Consider the following 14056-nt stretch of genomic DNA (forward strand, 5'->3'; position numbering starts at 1 on the left):
TTTTTACTTCAATTAGTCTTCAATGATTTCTAGGAGGAGCATGCACAAATTTCACTCTTTTAGGATATGTTTGTATATAGTAAAAATGCTAACTTGTTTTCTGTAGTTAAAATACCAAAACAATAAAGAAATCACATTTTATGTTAATGTTTCCAAAATGAAACAAAATAAGTAATCATCACTACAACCTTTGATGAGCTAAAAAAAGGCACCCAATAAACTTGTTTGTTTCTCCCTTTTAAATTTTTTTGGGCATGCTCTTTCAACTCAATGAGATAGAATCTAAAATGCAAATTACAACGATGAAAAGTAGGGGTTTTGAGAACAAGTATGAAGAAATCACACCAAAGATCACAATCTATTGAGTGAAAGTACAACATCTATAAAATAAATAATGCACAAGCAAGATGATGCAAGATAATTAAGAATAAAGATGTAAGATTCAAACTATTGAATCTAAGCTAAGAATAATAATGCAAAAACTATGTTATTAAATTGAAATGCTAAGATTATAAGGCTCAACAATATTTAACATTTTAGATTTGACAGAGTATTATGGATGAGGTGATGGAGATGATGTTGCAGAAGCATAGTGGAGTATTCAAGCATCTAGTTCAACTACAAAGGAGATTGAGGAGATATTGAATAGTCGTGTTGGCAAAAGTACCAACTTCAGAACTTATGAGGAATATCTCATCAAAAGGAAAGGGAGGCTAGTTAAGGATTTATCATGGCTAGCAAAGGAGGAGGTTGACCATCTTGGTTTTCCTCTGAACACCTGAGACATGATGGAATCACTTCTCAAATTACCCCAAGTGTGTGATGTAGGAGCATCCTAGGTGTACAAGCAATCTTGCATCACCCAAATATATTTTCTTTTCAATCTTTTCTATTTTAATAAGGACTAGTAAACAGGGTGGTTATTATTTATGGTAACTTGCTATTTTTAATAAGTTTTTCATATGAGCTTAGAATCCTCTCATTTTCTATAGGAAGGTTTATTTTAGAGTTATAAGATTACCATAAAAATCTCATTGCTCTAGCTTAAGTATCAGAGAAGTTATTGCTGATTTTTGTGCAAAAATTTGCAGAGAAATCTTCACACTCACTGTTGGACGCCTTAGAGTGCCCAGATGAGGTACAAATACTCGACAAAAGGGCACCTATTCCATTTTGAGCCTATAGATCAAGAGCTATTATTTCTAAAAACTAGTTATAATAGCCAATCAAAGCAATAGTTTGAGAGTTATGCCCTTCCAAAGTTGAGCTGCCAAAATTTCTAAAATAATTTGACAAAAATGTATTTAGTCAACTTTATATGTATTGTTAGGGATTTTTAGCCCTAGGTATTAAGTTTGAGCATCTAGAACCTTCTCGAGCACATAAAATTGCCTATTTAAGAAAGGCCCAAACATTGTCCAGAACAACTTTGGGTGGTAATTTGTAGCTTAGTCTTGTAGATTACTATAATGAAGGTGCCCATGTGGGTTAGCATAATATACTTGTAAATTCTGTAATTTCACATTTGTGGCACAAATAAGAAGTCCATATTTTATTTCACGTTTGCTATTGTTTCTTTATTTCTGTTATGTGTTTATGGTTTTAAGGGGAGAACCCTTCATCAAAATGTGTTGGAATACTCTTGGATTAACTGAGAGGGGGGTGAATTAATTAATCAAGGTCTAGATGTCTAAATAAATTTTTTTCACAATTCAGGGAACCCATATAACATTATTAACCATGCATGCATTTATTGTGTGTTAACCAAAACTGATATAGTACTATTAAACTAACATGCAGAAATGTAAACCATAAAACATAACACATCCATCGGTACACATGATACAATGGTTTAACATGGAAACCCAATTTGGGAAAAACCACCAATAACATGCTACGCCTTTCTCACTCTTCTGAAGTGATGCCCTATTAAAGGCCAATCCTATTAAAGGTTACAACACACACTGTTAAATGTGATTGGTTAAGGGATTTCAATCACCCTATTAAAAGTGAGCCTTGAGCCTTGTTAGAGGACTTTAGGTCATTCACTTGGCATTCCACCCTGTTAAAGGATTTTTCAATGATTATTAAGTCAACCTTTCTCTGAAGGACTTACCCTAATCTAATACAATTGTTAAAGAGTAATAATAGATTTTTGATCTGATACAACGTACAACCTTATTTGCAGATTATAGATCACTATTCAGTCCTCAATTCTACTTGGCTTCCAATCTTTGTAGTTCTGATACCTTGTTCAGCCTCCAAGCATTCATCCTTCTCTAGCCTTCTTGCTTAGCTTGCCATTGCAGACTTCTCTTCTTAGGTCACTTGATGAAGCAAACCCTCTTCCTTCACCTTGTCAGATTTTTGCATCCAAAAACTCTCTAACCTCTCAACTTTTACTTCATGACTAGGCATCCCTGGATATACAAAATTAGAACTCTTTTTCCCACTCATTATCCATCTCAAAAATTAGGGTTTTCGATAGATTAGGTAGGATATAATGTATCTACCCCATATCTTGTCTTCTCTAGAAACTTCTCCTAAAATCCATTTGAATTTGCCTCCAAAATGGTTTACATAAGATTTTGTGCCTCCAACTCATCAATCTTATCTTCCTCCTAACTTAAAAGTTCCAAGAAAACAAACTTTTCAGCTTTCATTTGGTGAATCTTTGATCTTATTCATAATGTAGCAGCTCAACATTATCAATTTACTAATGCTCGGTACATACTATGTTACTTGGCATCAACTAGATTTTACTAGTGCTTGGCACATACTGCAAATCACTTGGCATTTACTAACTTTCTCAACACCTATTAGTTTTCTCAACATCCACTAGAAATTTCTTTCACTTGACTCCAACTGACTTTTTGCTCGACTTGAACTAACTTTACTCGGCACCTTCAATCAACTTGGTCAAGCTTGACAAATGAACTTTGTCCAACCTTTTTCTTTTGAACTTTCTAAGTGTATCCAAACATTTTGTAACACCAAGTAGATCATCAATACATTATGTTATCATTGTCTTAACTAATTCTTGCACTTCAATACATAATCATAACTCAACCTTTCCTCTAGGTACTTTTGTTACATCTTGTTGATCAAATTCTCTTCATCAATCAACTAAGTGATAGTGCTTGAAACATATAAGAAATTGTCTTACCAACATATAGCAGGTTTGACATCACTAACAAAACAATGATTGAAAACACTTCTTGCAACAATTTTCTAACTCAAATGATATTTTCAATCATATATCAACAAAATGGCTATGGAGAATCTAGTTATGAATTTTGTTAAGAAAGAAACTATTATGGAATTGTGTGATATTTTAATCCATGGTGCAAGTAATATTCTTGTTGATTATGGGATTGAAACCCTATCTATTCAATATACTATTGTGTGGTACAAGGTCTTAATGGGTCCTAAGGTTCCCTAATAGGTTCTAATGTGTCCCAATGAGTCATAATAGAACCTTAGGCATCCTAGAATCACATGAAACCCATTAGGAAACAAAAACTACACAAAAAAGGACAAGATGGAAATAAATATTTTATTTTCTATGGATTCCCAAGGATTTTGAATTATGTACAGGGTGTGAAATAGAGTTGAGCCTAACTTAAGACAATATTATCATTATAAAAGGTGTAAAAAAGTCCTATATTTTTGTAATACAAACCCTGCCACCCCGCCACCCCCCCCCACCTCTCTCTCTCTTTGACCTTCAAGCTTCTCACTCTCTTTCCTCCTCTTCTCTCCTTAGTCTCTCTCTTCTCAAACACACAATATCCCCCCCTCCCTCTCTCTCCCATTCCCCCATCCCCCCACAGTTCTTTTTCTTTTCTGACATAGTGCACTACTACTATGAAAAACTATGCAAATTTGAAATTTCACCAAATTATTTTAAACACTTTTATTTTCTTAGTGTGTGTGTCTAGTAGGGCATACATGTTATTTAGTGTATATGATTTGAGCTACATTGGAACCTACTAAGCCTAAAACTTGGATTTCCCTTGAAGACCCAACCTAAATGATTGAAAGATCCAAATAGGTTTAAGATGTATTTTCTAGAAAATATACCATAAAGTCATATTTTTTTCTTGTGTGCTCCCATCACATTTGTGTGTGGTTCAAAGTGATAACATCAGATGACATGATATTTTATATCTATTTTTAATCTATATAATCATATACTTTATTTTGACTTTTGATTATGTTAATATTGTCATCTCTAGTTTCTTTTATATGTATGCTCATTTTTTGTTGAAAACAAACATATAATAGTTTTGGCTTAAATTATGGCCCATTCGCCAAATATTGAAACAAGTTACTTTTTTAGGAACTAGACTCCATTCTTAAAAATTCTAATTTTTCTTTCACTTTGATTATTTTTCAATGATTTCTAGGGGAGCATGCACAAATTTCACTTTTTTAGGATGTTTGTATATAGTAATAATGCTAACTCATTTTCTATAGTTAAAACACCAAAACAACAAAGGAAACCACACTTTATGTTAGTATTTCCAAAATGAAACAAAATAAGTAATCATCACTACAACCTTTGATGAATTAAGAAAAAGGCACCCAATAAACTTGTTTGATTCTCTCTTTAAATTTTTTCTGGGCATGCTCTTCCAACTCAATGAGATGGAATCTAAAATGCAAATTACAAAGATGTAAAGTGGGGGTTTTGAGAACAAATATAAAGAAATCACCCCAAAGATCACAAAATAATGAGTGAAAGTACAAGATCTATGAAATAAATAATGCACAAGCAAGATGATGCAAGATAACTAAGAGTAAAGATGCAAGATTCAAACTAAGCTATGAAATCAAATCTACACTATGCAAGAATTGAAATCTAACCTAAGAATAAAAAAGCAACAACTATGTTATGAAATTGAAATGCTAAGATGATAAGGCTTGAATACTTTAATGCTAGTATACTAAGTGCTTAAGTGAACACCAATTTCTAATTGCTAATTAGCCTTTTAACAAATGACCTAAAAAGGAAGGAAATACCTTTTTTAATAGAAAATGGAAAGAAGTAAGCGGATGAAATTAAGAGGAAAAATAATAGAGGGCTAAGATGAAAAGGAAAAAGGGGAGAGACCAAGATTAAAAGGAATCAAGAATGAGAGGCTATGATTAAGAGGCAAGACCATGAAAAAGTCAAATATTTCACTTTCATAGTTGAAATAGAAGAATTCAAAATGATTGGAGGAGAAAAAAATATGGAGAATTTACCACATTGGAAAAGGTGATTGTGCACATGATTGGGAATAAGACAAGATTAAATGTATTTAACCAAGATTAAGTTGTAGACAAGGATTAGTAAAAAGGGAAAAGATTTGAATGAAATTAAATTTAATCCAAATAGGTTTAGAAGAATATTAGCCAAGTTGGGAGAATTAAATAAATAAAAATTATTGAAATAAAGGAGATAGAAGGACCACATATTAAAATAAATTTAATTTATTGGAAGGATAGTATTTAAATACAAAAGGGGTAGTGCATTTATTTAATTATAATAAATATAATTAAATAAATAGAAGAACATTACAATACAATTAAGCATTAAAATTAACTATATTTTAAACAAAAAATATAAATTAATTTAATATTAGATAGGAAGGACAATTGAAGGTGTCCATATTTTTTCCCTCTTTAATGTAATGTCAAAATAAACATTATGTCAAAGAAAAGAAAATGAGATGCCCTAATAAATAAAGGATGATCAGGATATGTAGGTTCTTCCCCTCAAGAAGGTAGTAAGGTTTGAAGAACATAGGTGTGCTCTCAAAAAAGGAAGAAGAGTTGAAGAGAGAGAACAACAAAAAAAAAGTAGCAATTGCATGATTCTGGGGGTGCAAAAGGAAGCATCATGCAAAATAAGGTGAGGATTATGAAGCTAGGGATTAGGTTGGGGTGAAGGGGTAACACCCTAGGTGGGACTCCCTAATGAAAGAAAGAAAAAGAAAGGAATTGTGCATCCTTGATAAAAAAATGTAAATAAGAGAATAAAACAAAAAAGGAAGAAAATGAGAACTCAATAAAAATACCTAAGAAAAGGATAAAAGAGGACTTATCAAGAATCCTAATCGATCATTTCCATTGAGATTCAAGTTATGGTGAGGGGAGGGGGGGTACAAAAAGGATATGAAGGCCTAGTGGTGGGGGGAAGAAGGGTAGATCCAATATCACTACCTACTCTAGCAACCCCATAGTTATCAAGGCAAAGTCATGATCACGACTAATAGAGCCTTGGCTACTAAGGAAGGAAGGGCCACAACTTCCAATTTAGTCACTATCACTACTATGACCACCACCAAAAAAGTTTCATATTCCATGAGGGAGTTTCTTGGACAAATAGAAAAGGGGGAAAGGGAGAAGGAACAATAAAGGAGGTAAGAAAAATAAACAAGAATCATTCCAAAGGAGGGAATGACAAATCAAAGAAGGTTAAGGGAATAAAAATAGGCCTCAAATGCATATGATCAACCTAATATAAGAATTAATATAAGATATAAAATTCATTGTGTTAACATGGGAAGGAATATTTAATTTTAATGTTGCATAGGAGTCATGTACTACAAGATAGATAAAAGGATAACATTATTCTAATGTGTGGAATGAACTCTCAAATAGAAAAAATATGGCATACTATATAAAATCATGTTTCAATCAAAAAACCCATATCTCAGTGGAGACTTGGACACTAATGAAGAAAACAACATGATGACTAAGGTGGATCCATGAATGTACCTACCAGAGATGCAACCATCATGGAAGAATCACAACCACCACAATGGAGTAGATTAGGTGGGGAAAGGGTGGGAAAAGAAAGAATAATAAAAGAGGGAGAAAAGATAAATAAGTTTTTTCCTATAGGAGGGAATGACAATATAGAAGAAGCTAAGAGAATAAAAGGAGGCCTCAAATGAAAAATGAGCATAGCTAGGAAAAAAATTAATCTAACATGTAAAATTTAATGTTTTAACATGGGAGAGAATATCTAATTTTGATTTTGCATAGAAATCATGCACCAAAAATTAGATAACAAAAATGACGCAAAATTATTATGTGGTCAGACTTTCAAATAAATAAATACATCATACTATGTAAAACTATGATTCAATCAAATAACACATCTAAACAAACTATGATATAGAGATTTAGGCTATCGAGAATAGGCCTAGCTAAACAAAAAAGATAAAACCAAAAAGAAGACTTTATGAGCAAGGGACAAGGTAATACAGAATTCTTTTCTAGTATGAATTAAGGTTTGATTAAGGATTGATTAACTAACTCTAAAATGATGCATTCTAAATGGCTAATTATGATTTATTTATTTTATTTGGGAGAGTTTTTGAAGGAAATAACTATAAAATAGATGACAAAAAAGTTAATTAGTTGCAGGATAATTCTATTATAATGCTCATGTGGTCAAATGTGTTTCAAATAGATTCAACAATTTTGATAAGGATCAGGACAATTGGATCAACTAGAGTAAATCATGGCTAAGAATGGATTGATACTTAGGACAAGGGAGAAATGAGGCATGGTAAATACATAGGGATATGGTTGGACATCATGGTTGAGGATAGGATATGGAAGAAATAAAAGATGGGAAACTATGCATATGAGGATCCAAGGACCATATTACAAATTAAGGAGTATGATGCTCCACTCTATAGGTAGGAAAATAGAGGACAAAAGGGTGATATATAACATATAAATGAATGGATAAACTAAGTGTAATAGATGTACTTAGAGGAAAGGATGTTTTCTACTACCCAACGTAGGCATGCATATTTTAGTGTTTAGTTCCTTTAGGTTTTGAGTCATAAGGAAAGTGGAAGGATTGTGATAAATGATATAATATGGAAGGTGTAGATACCTAAATCTAATAAGACAATAAAATAATCATATTTAGTCATCTTCTAAGGCATTATTGATTAAATATTAAATATTTAATTAATTTATATTATCCCATAATTAATTAATTATAGTCCACTTAATAAATTAATTGACGACTAACAGTTTGACTTATTAATTAAACCCCCCTTCCTCTATTAAATTAAATAAATGCACAAGCCATTTAATTTAATCCCAAATCCCCTAACTATTTAATTAATTTAATTAATTAAATCTCTCAACCACAAATGAAACCCTCCAACCTAGCAATTAGCCAAACCCAACTCATGCAAAATAATTCCCCTTTTAATTAAATAATTCCTTTATTTATTAAACTCCTCCACCAAACTTTTTTCTAATAGGTTCATCCACCAACCACATAAACCCCTTATCCATGTCTAAATTCCCTCTCCATATCACTTACACAATTCAAGGTATGATTTATGTCATCTTGACTCAAACCCAAGTCCACTCTCCTATCACATCTCCCTCTCCCACCTCTAAATACTTCACTCTATTTCACAGCTCATTTACTTAACTGATCCTTCACAAAGCCTATCTCCTCACACTCTCTCTCCTTGTGATGATGCTACAGATTTGAGAAAGCATAATACATGTGCTCTTTTCTCCTTGCATACTAGCCAAGCCTCATGATCCTTCTATTTTACATCCTAGATTTCAATTCCCTCTATCCATGGCTGAAAAATTGAACCCTCAATCCTTCAAAATCCATCCACCTTTTGTGTAAACTTATTATACTATTTTGAGAGATAAATACTATCAAAACACTATTATTATACTCAAGCTCTTATACATGCATCTGCCATTTTCATCTATTACAAATACTGAGCACACATACATCATCAATCAACCACATCAAAAGAATCAAGGAGGCTATGAGGATCTAAAAGGTTTGCATTTTTTTATTTTGGTTTTATTATGGTCAATCATATTTATTTCTTTGACATTAGTTTGTGAATGCTTGGTTTATCTTTGTATTTTTTGCATACTAGTTTTTATAGTATATATTGTGGCATGTCTAGTAGGACCCCACTTTACAAGTCATTCCTCTATTCTTTGTTGAATTTTTTCTTTTATAAAGGACTAACCAAACCATTGAACATTCATTTTCTGAGTACTTTGCATAGGTCATTTATGGTTTTTGTGGGTTAAATACATTGGAAAAAGCTTAGACAACTCTAGTAATCAAATCGGATTTTATACAACATGTAAGAAAGTTCTCTTGGATTCATGATCCCATGACCATGAGAACATTCCTAGATATTTGTGGGAACACAATGTCGCACCTACAAGAATAAAGACTAAGCCTTTACAAAATTAAAACACTTTTTTTTTCCTATCTTTCTGACATCTAAGGTTTCTTTTCATTCCCACCCTTGTCAAAACATGAGTTAACTCTATGAGAATGTAGACTAACCCAACAAGAATGTTGTAATTTTCCTGCACCAACATCTTTTTTTGGGATCACTCTATGGTAAATTTGTCGATGCATCTTTGTTATATGTTCTGTTGTTTCCTTCACCAATGTTTGACACACTTTCCTAGGCTACAAGAATACACTTTTTACCTATGAGAATGTTCCTATTGTAATTGTTATCTTGTTTCTTGATTGTGTATAGTATCTTGCTAGTGTTATTTGATTTTGTTTAGTTTAAAATTGAACTCGTGCTTCATTTGGAAGCTTTCAAATGAACAAATGCATGGTTTCATCTCACATAAACCTTGAATGTTGAGTGAATTGAACACAACAAAGAATGTTTCAATTTTAGTATACAAATAAGTCATTGAATTTTGAATCCATAAGAGGTTAATGAACATTTCAAGTCAAAACACTTATTTTATGGGTTTAAAAGAAGAAATCAAACTCTTGAATTCTAAAAGATAAAACATTCTTATTCCCTTTTTCAAGATTTCACATTCAATTTCTTAAGTTGAAGATTGATTTCTTAAGAAATGCACATTTATTTTTATAGAATAAACCTTGCATCTTAATTACATATATCTTTTTGTTATAGATAGTGAATAGGATAAAAATGGATCTTTAACAATGCCTCTAGCATTCACTAGTATTAATTTTTTTATTTTGAAGTTGAAATGGAATAAGTAATGTAAATCTAGAGATGCTTGAATTTAGGAAAAAATAAGATACATAAGTACCTTTTTTTGAGGCCTGCATACTATTTCTAGAAATTATGCAACTTACTCTGGACTGGAAATGTTGAGACAAAGAAAACCTTGAAAACTTTTATCTTTCTGAGGGTAGGTTGACCTTGGCATAGATAGCATGGCACAATCTTACCCTAGGGTACAATTGTGCCCCAAAAAGTCAAAATTCACCTACACTGCTCTAATGGAAATTATGTTTGGGGATCTTAAAAGTTCACCAAAAGGGTATCCAAATCTGCACTCCAATTCTCGAAACAATGATTGTATATACTTGAAAAATGGTGTTTTGTGTGGCTATATAGAGTTTTGCCTTACTCAAACCACAAATAGTTAGATGTAGTAGAATATGTGTGTGTATTGAATGTGTAATGCCAAGATCTAATCCACTAGATTGAAAACCCTTGCATGAATATGTATGAGAAAGCAATGCATAGACCTGAATAAGATCAAAAAGCATACCAAATTCCCAAGGCTAAATTACTCCTATCAAACTCATAATCCATAATTGCTACCACAAGATTGTATCTTTGAATGCTTTAATATTGATAATGGTGGATCAAGGAAGATAAGATCTCTCTTGCTCTAAATAGATGTTCATAATGGTGTGTTCAAAAAAATGCTTGACATCCACAATTAGGGTAAACTTTAAGAAACCCCCTCCAAAAAAAGATATAAAATATTGGAAAATCTTTCATTAGTTTGGCAAACCAAATTATTTTTATTGATGAATCTCTCAATTTTTTATTTTAAATACTATTTACATTAAAGATTATTTTGGAATCATAATTTTTGAGTAGAAAATATTGGCAAACCTCAATAATAATAGGAAGTTGGCTAATTGTCATGGAATATTACAAATCAAAATTGAACATGTTTTATCTCATGGAATTATGAGGATAATTACATTATATTTTAAATCAATAGTGAAAACCAAATATTGGTGATATATTCCTAAAGTAACTAATAAGTATGATAATTATTGGTGAATTAATTTTAATTTCTTCGATAATATATAATATTTAGGTGAATCAAATCTAATCATGTATCAAATATTTTGGTGAATCTTTGAGGTTAATTTTTTTAATAAAATAAATTATTGAGTGATTTTAAATATTTTAGAACAAAATTTAATAAAAATGTGGTGATTTAGGTTGCATTAAATCTTCAATTATTAGCAAAATTACTAGCAATTTTTTTCTAAAATTAGCCAATTTATGAATATTAGGCACCAAAAAATACCTTGTCCACAATAGTTTGATCTTCTATATCATTCTCTTGCAATCTTACATCTTCATTTCACCATCACTTGCATGTTTCTCAAGTTTTCTTGTTATTGTGTCAATGAATGCAAAATGAGAGTCTTTATATAGAGGTTTCAAGGTGAGGCTCCTAGAGTAATGTGAGGACCCATAATTCAAATTTCACCTAAAATTATGGTCCAATCACAATAAATAACTAAGGATGGAAAATAATTAAATGATTCTTAAATTAAAACCCTTCTGTATTTGGATCTGAAAGCCCAACATTGATTTAGGGGCCGTCTGGGACCAAAATTTAAAAGGGGGATCAAATCTCGAAGAGGGTCAAGGATGACCTCAACCTTGACCTAGGTTAGGGTCAACCTTAAAATTTCCCTAGGTTAGGGTTGACCTTAACCTTTCCCTAGGCCAGGGTTGACCTTAACCTCGACCTAAGTGTCCAAAACCAGCCAGAATAGAAATAGGAGGTCCTGAGGATGTCCAGAGACCTAGAAATGATATTAGAACAAGAAAAATTGCCAAAAAAAGGCACAAAATCCTATGACAAATATGATGAAGTCTAGGAGGATATATTCTTAATTCCTACCTAGAAAATAGAGCCATAGAGGAAGGAAATTAAGGAGAATCTTCGAGATCCTAACCCTAATTTCACCTAGAATGAAGGAATCAAGTGCATAATGCATCCTGAATGCAAGTATATCATGATAAATGTACTAAAATAGGGTGTTAAGCCTATCAAAATGGAAGTGATTTCATTTCAAGATGACACATTTAGCCCCAACTTTATCTTGGATATGACACTATGTGAATATGCAAGCTAAAGCAAGAAAACATCATAGTAAATAAAAAGGATATAACCAATTCTTTGATGTAGAGATCATGCAAAAAAATGTTAAAACCTACAATATACAAGGTTAATGAAAATTTAAAAATCACCTAAAGCTTACTAAATGAGAATTGAGAAGTGCATAAAGCCCCATTATGCCCCCTGTTTCAGCTTTCTATTTCTAAAGAGTGAAACAAGGTGATAAGGATAACTCTATACACTGGATATGTAGTTTGTTGAAAAGTTCTTTCTTAAACCAATTATAAGGATTCCTACCCTTCCTAAATTGATGAAAAGAGTGGATGTATATCTAAATGAAAAAAAGGGAATCTGAAATTACCATGAGTAAATCCTAAAAGAACCCTAAATTTACCTATAAATAATGAAAAGGAAGTCATACTCATTTTTACCATTTGCAAATTCGAAAAGAGGAAGCAAGATGCCAAGGAGAGAAAAACTGTGAGTGACACACATGGATCTTTTGAGATAGTGCCTGGCTACCAGATAGTCACTTCCTAAGGTGAGTTTGATGTTTTTTGTTCTTGTAATTTCCAAATATTTCATTTTTGTAGGTAAAGTCAACCCTAACCCTTAAAGGTAACTCACCTAGCAATGCTGACCTTGACCCAAGAAGGGTGACATAGACTAGAAGCTCTCCACCCATCCTGGGGTGAGGTTGACCTTGACCCAAAAAGGTTGAACCTAACTTAGGAAGGTTGCCCTTGACCTAGGAAGGCTGACCTAAATGAGGTCAATCTTGACCTAGTCAAGTTTAATTTGTAGATTTGATGATGTAAAATGTTGATATGATGTTTGTTTGCACTTATAAGACATGATCTATCTCTGAGAGAATCCCTTTGGAGAGTTTCTTGTGATCATCAGAGAGTGACTGCCTGAGATTGATGAGGATGAGATACAATTACTAAGACACATAAGACTATAATTGCTAGCATTCCTACCACAAATCAAGCTACACTAAGCCATGTTATCAGCTCTAATAGAGAGGTGGGATGAGGATACATGCTACTTCCATATTTCTTTAGGAGAGATTATAGTGACACTACAAGATGTCTATAGGATCTTGTGGCTTTTAGCCCAAGGCGAGACTATCATACCTAGAGCACAATAAGTTTGTAATGAGATCCTTTCAGATAAAGAGTATTTCTTGAGATGAGCTCCACAGATGCAAACTCAATTAGATCATCTCCTTTTTCCATCCATATTATCAAGCCCTACACATTTGGTACAGAGAGTGATGCTTGGTATAGTATCCTTGGTTGTGTTACCCAACTCAAAGGGTACTATATTTTCTTCACCTCTTACCCATCTTATACAGAGGATGGAGAATGAGAGGAGCATGTTCTCATGGGGTTGCAACATGTTAGCCCAACTATACCATGAGCTATATTAGCTAGTGAGATATCAAAGAGAGAGAATTTCAATATGCACACTCTTATAGATTTGGATATTTGAGCATTTCACATGTACGCATGAGGAATGCCTAGTAGTTTGGAGATATCCTCTATTAGAGGGTATGTCTAGGCTACATTCTGAGTACATGTGTGGTATGGAGACCCTACTACTAGATGACAAAGTGGACAGATACATGATTCTAGATGAGATACTCACAAAGAAGGAATCTAGTAAAGGGTCATCAAAATCATGATAAGGTGATGAGACAATTCATCTTGTTACAAAAAGTCCCTAGAGTAGTACCTCATTATGTATATTTGAAAAGGTACTATCAGAGACTCAACACCATACACCAACCATTGATAGTATACATAGAGGACAATGATGTAGATTAGACAAAAAATATAGAGGTGCCATCAGATGTGACTTATTTAGGCATGAGCCAAGATCA

This window comes from Cupressus sempervirens, chromosome 4 (genome assembly GCF_028749045.1).
Source record: "Cupressus sempervirens isolate cs-2001-9-10 chromosome 4, ASM2874904v1, whole genome shotgun sequence".
Taxonomy (NCBI): domain Eukaryota; kingdom Viridiplantae; phylum Streptophyta; class Pinopsida; order Cupressales; family Cupressaceae; genus Cupressus; species Cupressus sempervirens.